The sequence below is a fragment of the Musca domestica genome, unplaced genomic scaffold (assembly GCF_030504385.1).
Source record: "Musca domestica strain aabys unplaced genomic scaffold, Musca_domestica.polishedcontigs.V.1.1 37, whole genome shotgun sequence".
NCBI classification, from domain to species: Eukaryota; Metazoa; Arthropoda; class Insecta; order Diptera; family Muscidae; genus Musca; species Musca domestica.
Window position 1 is genome coordinate 8,038,337 of NW_026712321.1, and position 11,114 is coordinate 8,049,450.

Genomic DNA, 11,114 nt, shown 5'->3' on the forward strand with positions numbered 1-11,114 from the left:
TATATCTCCAACTATAAGTGGAGGAAATGAATTTTTACGACAAGAAATTAGCATTTAATTGTTAGGTAATCGATTGTTATCGAAGTGCGGACCTTGATACCTCTAATTTTATAGTTATAAAACTGCTGTCCTCGTAAAGGTACTATCAGATGGAATTCGTTTTATACGTGTGCCATCATTTTTATACCCTCCACCGTAGTCTGTCATTCCGTTTGTAACATCTCGAAATATAAATTTTACACCCCATAAAGTATATTTATTCTTGATCAGCATAAAATTCTATGTCGATTTAGCAATGTCCGTCCGTCTATCCGTCTGCGGAAATCACTCTAGCTTCCGAACGAAATGAAGTAGATTGATACAATTTTACTCAAATGTATATTATGGCTGCAGGACTTTTGATATTGAAAATGGGCCATGTAGGGCCACGTTTTGGTATAGCCCCCATAAAATGGTACCTCCCTATTTTCGGTATATTAGTTATTTAAGCGACATTATCCACCGGAAATGTTTCAAATTTGGTATTTGAAGTTCGTAATTGATACTACAGCCTATGGCAGAAAATTCTCTGTGCAGGTCCATGTTTTCGTATAGCCCCATATAATAGTACTTGTGGATGTTCGGTATTTTGATGATTTTAGCTACATTATCCACCGATATTTTTTTCAAGTTTCGTATTTGAATATTGTAGTGGCTCATAACAAAAGTTGCTTATGTTTATAGGCCATAATATAAGACCATAACATAACGGCTACATTCAGTATTTTTACGATTTTAACAGAAGTTTTAACGGATTTTATTTTTTTTTTTTGAAAATTTCCAAATTCGTTCCAAATGGTGGAGGGTATTCAAAGTTCGGCCCGGCCGAACTTACAGATTTTTTACTTGTTTTTTTTTTTCAAATGAAACAAAAGAAACGAGTATGTGCAAATTACTCGGAAACTTTTCTGAAGGAACGGCAGAAAATCTCGACAAAAAATCGGACATCAGAGCCCTCGGAAAAAATTGTTAGCTGGGATGGGACAAGACAGAGTCAAGATATGGTAACCCTGTGAAAGTACCTCTGTTGTTATGATATCGTAACAGCATAGTTAGCAATGCTAAGCGATTTAAACCACTTAGCCAATATGTAATTAATAGGGGAAGTCTATGGAATATAATTTTGAAACCCAATTTTTGGATTTTCTAAACTTTTAATTTGTCATTTTTCCGTAAATGTTTTTTTTTTTATATTAATATTAATTAATTAGTTTAGACACAAACCATTTACTCAGAATGCATTTTGTCTAGTCTTTACTATTTTAGGTCTTGGTCTAAATAGATATTTTATGCATAAATTTGGCAAAACTTGAATTCGACGTTATATTTACAAGGGGATTATTACAAAAAGTGGACCGTGGTACCAGAAGAAATGGTCCGATCTCTACAACCTTTGTAACTGATCTTGTGTTGATGGAAATATTGAGGTGAGCTAAGTCTAAATAGAATCAGATGTTAATTTTGCGTTTTATGAGCATCATGAATATTCAACAATTTTGACCCGTTGTGGAGGAGGTACCAGAAAAAGTGGACGGATATATTCCATCTTCACAACAGATCTTGGGTTAATAAAAATATTGTTATGTGTGTAATTTGAAGAGAACCGGATGCTTATTTCGGATTTTATGATGGTTTTGGTAATTCAAAATTATGACCCTTTGTGGGGACGGTGCCAGAAGGAATTGTCCGATCTTTAACATCCCTATAACTGATCTTTTGTTGATGAAATATTGAGATGTGCCGGATGTTAACTTCGCGTTTTATGAGCTTCACGAATATTCAACTTCTTTACCCTTTTTTTTTTTTTTGTACCAGAAGGAGTGGACCGATATACCGGGTGAGATGAACAAACTGCAACCAACTTCAGACTGCTGTCATTGCTAAGCCACTAGTTCGACAGCTGTTAAAATTATTCCAGTCACAGCTCATTATATTGTTTACAAGCGTACAAAAGCATTTTGGGGAGAATTTTCCAAAAAAAAAAGTTATTCGTGATGGAATTCAAGCGTGATAGTGTGTGATTTCTTTATATTTGGCTGGAAAACCACAAGTGGCTGTCGTAAGAGCTCTCCAGCATTTAAATGTGAATAAATCTTTTGTGTCTCTTACCAACGCTCGTTATCGTGATACTGGTAGCGTAGCCCGACGTCAAGGAAGTTGACGGAAGAAAACAGCAACATCAGCAGAAATGGTTCGAAAACTGAAGAAGCGACTTGATCGAAACCCGCGTCGCAGTGGCTGAAAAATGGCTCGTGAGCTGGACATATCGCAATATCCCATTCGGCAATTATTGAAAAATTAGCTCGGGGTAAAGCCATTGAAATTCCAAAAAGTGCAAGAACTTACAACGAGGCCACAGAAAGAACAACGACTCAAAAGAGCTAAAAAGTTGCTTCGCTTAGCCGAAAGTGGTAAACTGCCGAATTTGGTTTTCTCCGATGAGAAAATATTCGTTGACCAGCAGTTTGATCGTGTTTATTTGCCAAAGAGGTCAGCTGAAAATGTGCACCTTCCGTTGGCCACCAGAACTCAAGCGCCGACCATGGTGTGGGCCGCCATAACAGCCGATGATCGTTCTCCGCTCTTATTAATCGAGTGTGGCATCAGAATAAATGCCAAATATTATAGCGAAAATATTCTGAAGGGTGTATTAAAGCCCTGGGCACGCAAACATTTTGGCAGCAGACCTTGGACATTCCAACAGGACTCAGCACCATTGCATTCAGCACGCGCCACCCAAGAATGGTTACAAAATGAGGTTCCGCACTTCATTTCCAGCGCACAATGGCCACCAAAATCTCCGGATACCAATCCGTTGGACTTTTGTTTCTGGAGTATTTTGGAAAGCAAAGGTTGGCACTAAAAAATACCAAAGTGTCGTTAACCTCAAGCAAGCGCTTCGCCGAGAATGGGCCAAAATACCGCAGAGCAACATTCGGGAAGCCTTTTTAAGGCCAGAATTCGTGCCAAAGGTGTCCAATTCGAACAAATCTAAACTTATTCTTAAATTTGATGGTATTTCCGACATTTTTTGCTTCATTCAATAAAATATTAAAAAAAAAAAAATTATGGCGTTTGACTTTGTTGCAGTTTTTTTATCTCACACTGTATACCCTCTCTAGGCATATGGCTTGGGGTATTAAAATAGGTCTTAAAAATAAAATACTGCAAAAGAAGCGTGTGGTTCTGCCGACACTTGGGAAGAATCTTTGTCTCCCCTTTTAGATGGTCTATGGGCACCAAAAGAGAATTTGGTCTGTAAATTTTAAGTTGAGGACTTTGATGAGATAATCGAACCGTTCTTTTAGGCTTATGATGGTATCTGCCTCCGTGCGGCAAAAGTCCGGAGTGAAACTTCATTTTAGATCAAATAAAATTCTTCTCTATAAATTATCTATATATTGTTCATTATATCCACGTCTACCTGTATATCGGCACGTTGTATTGGCGTGGTCAGTTTCTAAGGCAACGTAATTTTTAATAAAAATATTGAAAATATTTTTACCTTTTTATGAATCATTTGGAAATTCCTTTCTTGGTGATAACAGATTTCCACGATGCGAATTTAATGGTTTCTAAGAATTGATGAGTAATTGAAATTTTTTAATAAGAAATCGATTCGAAATACAAAAAAATAGAAATTGACTATTTAAAAGGTATAATTAATTCAGAGAAGAAGATCTGTTGGTGCTCTGAAAGGAAAAATGAATCGTAATAACGTGACCTATTAAATTTTATGTAAGGGATCATAGAAGTACAAATGGTGGCTTGGTGATCTTATAAGAACGGGTTTTGGTCTTTGAAGTACACCTTTAGGCATTATAGTAGGAAGGTCTGTCTATTGGGCTACCATATAGAAAACCTATGGACTTTCTGACCTTCCAATAACAAGGCCTATTTAAGATGCGGAAATTTTCAAAATCTTTTCAACATTTATTTAAAGAACAAAAAAAAACAAGTAAAAAACTATATGTTTGGCCAGGCCGAACCTTGAATACCCTCCACCATTTGGAACGAATTTGGCAATTCTCAAAAACAATAAAATCCGTTAAAAATTCTGTTAAAATCTTAAAAATATCGGATGTAGCTGTTAGATTAGGGTCTATACGAAAACATGGACCTGCATAGGTAACATTTGTCATAAGCCATTACAATATTCAAATGCGAAACTTAAAAAAATCTGTGAATAATGTACCTAAAATCATCAAAATACCGAATATCGGAAGGTACCGTTATATGGGGGCTTTACGAAGGCGTGGACCGGCACAGACAATTTTCTGTCTTAGGCTGTAGTATCCATTACGAACCTCCAATACGAAACTTGAAACTATTCCGATGAATATTGTCGCAAAAATCATTAAAATACCGAATATCGGGAGGTACCGTTATATGGGGGCTATACGAAGACGTGAACCTGCACCGACAAAGTTCTGTCTTAGGCTGAAGTATCCATTGCGAACTTCAAATACCAAACTTGAAACAATTCCGGTGAATAATGTCGCTAAAATCATCAAAGTACCGAATATCGGGAGGTACCGTTATATGGGGGCTATACGAAGACGTGGACCTGTACAGACAATTTTCTGTCATAGGCTGTAGTATCCATTATGAACTTCAAATACCAAATTTGGAAAAATTCCGGTGAATAATGTCGCTAAAATCATCAAAATACCGAATATCGGGAGGTACAGTTATATGGGGCTATACGAAGATGTGGACCGGCACAGACAATTTTCTGTCATAGGCTGTAATATTCCTTACGAAATTCAAATACCAAATTTGAAATAGTTCCGGTAAATCATGTCGCAAAAATCATCGAAATACCGAATATCGGGAGGTACAGTTATATGGGAGCTATACGAAAACGTGGACCGGCACAGACAATTTTCTGTCATAGGCTGTAATATTCCTTACGAAATTCAAATACCAAATTTGAAATAGTTCCGGTAAATAATGTCGCAAAAATCATCAAAATACCGAATATCGGGAGGTACCGTTATATGGGGGCTATACGAAAACATGGACCGATGTATCTCATTTTCAATACTAACCATCGTAGACATAATACAAATTGTTGTGCCAAATAATTTGGGCTGTATCGTGATTTCAACAGACAGTCGGACATCGCTAGATCGTCTTAGAATTTTATGCTGATCCAGAATATATATATATATATATATATATATATATATATATATATATATATATATATATATATATATATATATATATACATATATATATATATATATATATATATATATATATATATATATATATATATATATATATATATACTTTGTAGGGTCCATTATAATTTTTTCGAGGTGTTACAAACGGAATGACAAACTTAATCTACCCTCCATACTATGGTGGAGGGTATAAGAAAAACACCACAGAATATTACAGCAGTGGCCATCAGAGACTACAGATCGCTGAGATGTAATTGCGAAAAGACCATTCAAGTCCATCATACAATCGGAAAAAAGAGAATAAATAAATAAGAAGAACAATTAAAGCAACTAAAACAATAGACATAAAGCCATTTCATTCAGACCATGCGAACCGACAGTGATGGCTGGGTGGCAGGCTGGTTGCCATGCCATGCTGCTGCTGCTGCTGCTCTTTCAACTTTGTACGGAAGAGCTATGTAATACAAATACATCTAGCTATACTATGTAATATCGTGCGAACAATAGGCCAATGTCTATTCTCACTTTGTATGCTCCCAATGTTTTTGTGCCCCCACCCCGCACCTACATTCGCTCACCCCGGGGCGGGGCAAATGTCAAGAAACACAATCATAATATGACGATGCTGTGAGATGATGTTATTGTTGTTCATTTTGTTGCTGCAATTTTTTTCTGCATGAGAATTCTCTGGGGGGTATGTGTGTGTGTGTGTCGGTATGTACCCGGTAGGAAATTCGATATTTTTATGATTTTAGCGACATTATTCACCGGAATTGTTTCAAATTTGATATTTGAAGTTCGTTATGGATACTACAGCCTAAGATAGAAAATTGTCTGTGCAGGTCCACGTCCTCGCATAGCCCCCATATAACGGTACCTCCCGATATTCGATATTTTGATGATTTTAGCGACATTATTCACCGGAATTGTTTCAAATTTGGTATTTGAAGTTCGTAATTGATACTACAGCCTATGACAGAAAATTGTCTATGCAGGTCCAGGTCTTCGTATAGGCCCCATATATCAGTACCTCCCTATATTCGGTATTTTGACGAGATTAGGTACAATACATACCGAAATTGTTTGAGATGTCGTATTTGAAGTTCGAATGGATGAATATGGTAATGGCTTATGACAAACAAGGCCTATGTGGATCCACGTCGCATAGACCGTAATATAACGGCTATATTCGGTATTTTTAAAGTTGTAACAGAATTTTTTAAGGATTTTATTTTTTGAAAGTTTCCAAATGGTGAAGGGTATTTAAAGTTCAGACCGACCGAACTTACTGCTTTTTAACTTGATAATTTTCTTTTAAATATTATTGAGTGAATATAAAAAATGTCGGAAATAGCATCAAATTTAAGAATAACTTTCGATTTGTTCGAATTGGACAACTTTGGCACGAATTATGGCCTTCAAACGGCCAATGAAACCGTCACACGCTGTCCAAATGTTGCTCAGCGGTATTTTGCCCCTTCCCGGCGAAGCGCTTGCTTGAGTAGATCTACACTTTGGTATTTTTTAGTACAAACCTTGCTTCCTAAAAAACTTCAGACACAAAAGTCCAACGGATTGATATCCGAACATTTTTGTGGCCATTGTGCGTTGGAAATGAAGCGAGGAAACTCATTTTGTAACCATTCTTGAGTGGCGCGTGCTGAGTGCGATGGTCCTGTTGGAATGTCCAAGGTCTGCGGCCAAAATGTTTGCGTGCCCAAGGCTTTAATACACCCTCCAGAATATTTTTGCGGTAATATTCCGCATTTATTCTGATACTACGGTCGATAAATACGAGCGGAGAGCAACCGACGGCTGTTATGGCGGCCCACACCATCATCATGCCCGATGCTTGAGTTCTGGTGGACAACCGAAGGTGCCCATTTTCCGCTGACCTCTTCGGCAAGTAAACACGATCTTTTTGATCGTTTATCAACTGCTGGACAACGAATGTTTTCTCATCGGAGAAAACCAAATTCGGCAGTTCACCACTTTCGGTCAAGCGAAGCAACTCTTTAGTTCTTTTGAGTCTATTTTCTTTCTGTTGCGGTGTAAGTTCTTGCACTTTTTGGAATTTCAATGGCTCTACCCCGAGCTCATTTTCCAAAAATTTGCCGAATGGAATATTGTGACATGTTCAGCTCAAAAGCCATTTTTCAGCCACTGCGACGCGGGTTTCGATCAAGTCGCTTCTTTACTTTTTGAACCATTACTGCTGATGTTGATGCTATTTTCTTCCGTCCACTTCCCTGACGTCTGCCCACTTCCCTGACGTCTGGATACAAGACACAAAAGATTTATTCACATTTAAATGCTGGGGTGCTCTAACGATAGCCACTTGTAATTTTCCCGCCAAATATAAAGAAATCGCACACTATCACGCGTGAATTCCATCACGAATAACTTTTTTTCTGGAAAATTCTCACCAAAATGATTTTGTACGCTTGTCAACAATATAATGAGCTGTCACTGGAATAATTTTAACAGCTGTCGGACGAGTGGCTTAGAAATGACAGCAGTCTAAAGTTAGTTGCAGTTTTTTCATCTCACCCTTAGTGGTAGTATGCATTTTATGTGAAATCATAAATTCCGATAAATTCCACGTTCATAGCAAGTTGTAAAGAATAGCTGACTTGTCTCGCAAGTTATGGCAGATATATTATGAGGTACCAGAATGGGATGGCAGATATCTATCATCTTCACAACATAGCAAAAATATTGGGATATGTAATATATGAGGAGAACCGGATGCTTATTTCGCGTTTTATTTTTTTCTAAGAATTTTAATCTTCTGTGGAAGAGATACCAAAAGGAATGGACCGATATATCCCATCTTCACAGCAGATTGAATGCTAGTAGAAATAATGGTATGTGTGAAATATGAAGAGTATCGGATGCTTATTTCGGATTTTATGATCGTTTTGGTTATTTAAAACTTTGACCCCTTGAGAGGGAGGCACCAGAAGAAATGGTCCAATCTCCATCATCGTCGTAACAGATCCAGTGTTGTTGGAAATATTAAGATGTGCCAAGTCTGAATGGAATCGGATGTTAACTTCACGAATATTCAAAATGTTTACCCTTTGTGAGAGAGGTACCACAGGCAGTGGTCCGATATAATTCAACTTCACACCAGGGTTATTAAAAATATTAGGATGTATGAAATTTAAAGAAAATCGGTCACTTACATAGTTGTAATTATTCAAAATGTTGACCCTTTGTGTGGGAGGTACTGGATAGAGTTGACCGATATTGTCCATTTTCGCTCCTGACCTATCACTGATGCAAATATTAAGATGCGCAAAGCTTGGGGCAAAATCGGATTATCCTTTCCCTTTCTGTGCAGTAAATTATTTTATTTGAAAATGTAAACATTTTGTTAGGGAGGTACTAGAAGGAGTGGACCGATATTGCCCATCTCCGAACTCGATCTAAGTTTAATAATAATATTACCATGCACCAAGTTTAAATCAAACCGGATACTCCCATCGAGAGTTATCAAACTCACCAGCCAGCTAAACAGATGGACATCGCTAGATCGACTCCAAATGAACTGAAATAGATTTGGTCCAAAGAGATCTATGATCTAAAACCGTTATTTCGATGAGACACTTTTTTATTTTAATTTAAAATAGTTTGCTGTGTAAACAATTTTTTATTTTAAGTTTTGAAGACTGAATTATAGAACTAAAAAGGTCCCACATAGCATTTCCTACTAGGCATCAATCACTGAATTAATATTTGTCTGTATCTGTGGGAATTTGTTTTTTTATTTATTGCCTATGGCAAGTGACAGATATAAAGACGGACAGACAGTCATGCTGCCAGCTCCCCAGTATAATGACCATAACAAACGAACAATTGTTTGGTGTCAACAGTAAACGTTTGCCGTTGCATAATTATTGTTTACAATTCGTTGTTGTTGTCGGTTTTTTTATTCTTCTCCTCTATTCCGACTCTTGGCAATAGAGTATGAAAAAAAAAATAAATGAAATACATTTTATTTTCTGTTTCTCTTCCGTTTTTTTGGGTTTAAGGAAGAACTTTAAGAAAGATATGATGTTTGAAACTGTTTCTCAGTACTCATTATTGAGCATCATCAGCTGATTGGAAAATCAGCAGTTTTGAGGAAACTTGAACGAATTGAGAGTAGGAATCCACTAGAGGTTTAAGGTGTGTATGGCGTTATCGTAGTTTCTGGTCATTTCAAAATCGATAGGTTGAAAAGTCAAATTTTTTCACAGATGGTAAAAATCCCAGTCTTCTTTTGCTCTCGGCAAGGTATCAATTAATAATAAACAAAGTGAATGCTAGTGAATGTATTTGTGAATGGCTTAAACATTCAACGTGTTTTTTCTCTTCGTTCAGCTTTTCATTATCTATGAACATGTTAAGCTATTATCAGACGATAGGGGTTTTACTGTCACTTTTATTATCCATGTGTATTTTCGTGTGTATGTCAAAATTGCTATTTTACATTAGATTATCAGGCATGTCACAGAATGTAAAATCGTTCAAGAGTGAAAACGAAAACGGTTTTAGCTTCTCTAAAAAACGGAAAACGCAAAAATTTTGCGTTTTGATATCACTTTCAAAAAGCAGGGTGAAATTGAAATGTTTAGTGATTTTAACGTAAAAAATAAACATAAGACACATACATTTAACAGAAAATATTGTATTAACCAAATTCTCTTAGAATGAACATGTTTTTTGGAATTTATATTACAAAAAATCTATTATTTTTCTAATCCATGATGAAAACGCAAAAAAATATGCAGAAATGAACGGCAGACTTGTATTGTTGAATTATTGCCATATGTGTTGAAGAAGAAGGTGTAGAAATGTACAACTGACAGACCAAAAAGCAAGAAAGGGGAAAAACAAAAAAACAATTAATTGTTTGGTTTGAGACAGAGCGCTTCAGTCAAAAAAGGATTCGTCTTCGGAAGGTTTAACCATTCTAAAGTGAGTTCCGTCAATGCATCCTACAATTCCTGGAATTTCATAATTTTCAAAAAAGTACAATTTCGACTTTCTTTTTTCTTCGGAAGACATTCTTAATTTGATCCAATGTGGACAAATTTCAGCTTCAATTGCATTAACTCTCCACATAATTGTAGAAACTGTACTTCTCCCAAGGCTTAGCTCCATATCTCTACCTATAACTCCTTGAAATGCACCCGTATAATAGCCGGTATATTGGAACGTTTGAGGTGGGGAGAAATTTTTTCCAAAACTAAAACAAAAGCTTCTTTATTTAGCCGATAATAAGTTACAAATCTGTAGAAATAAATTATTATTAAAATAAATTTGAAAATAACTCATGCTGGTGGATCCTTACTCTGAATTTGAGTGAGATAAAGGATCTGATGCGTTGCTCAATGTCCGGCGACGAATTTTTTCAGTAGACCGCTGATTTATTTCTGCATCCATTACAGCAAGTATTGAAGCCCCTGGCATTTTTACTTTTGGAGTTTATATTATAAAAAACAATTTAAACTCCTTTTTTAACTGTCAATAATTTGTTTACGACTTTTTTTTCATGGAGTTACCATATTTTTATTTCAAAAATGTGAAATGATTTTTTTTCCGGATTAGTCAAAACGTACAAGTGCTGAAGAAGCAAAAGCAAATCGTAACGATTTGGAAAAGGTGAAATAAATCGATTTCGTAAAACTTCTGTGACATGCCTGTATATTTCATTTTCTGTAAAATTATGATACTTTATGGATGACTTTTTAGCAAATTCAATTTTGTACATTTTCTCACAAAAAACAAACCGAACTTTTAATTAAATTATAGGTGTGTCTAGTTACCCTAAAATTTGTAACAATTGTTACAAATTGTTACTGGAAGTCGTCTGTTAACCCGAAAGTTCTGCAA

The 11,114-nt window shown here is 36.2% G+C and overlaps 1 long non-coding RNA gene across 1 annotated transcript; it reads right to left on the minus strand.

The window, feature by feature from the left end:
• Positions 1 to 10,002: 10,002 nt before the first annotated feature.
• LOC131804032 (uncharacterized) lies at positions 10,003 to 10,909 on the minus strand. The gene is made up of 2 exons (XR_009342871.1): positions 10,573 to 10,909; positions 10,003 to 10,511 (listed from the first exon to the last, which is right to left on the minus strand). It is a non-coding gene; the product is annotated as an uncharacterized LOC131804032 (long non-coding RNA).
• Between the last annotated feature and the right edge of the window lie 205 nt (positions 10,910 to 11,114).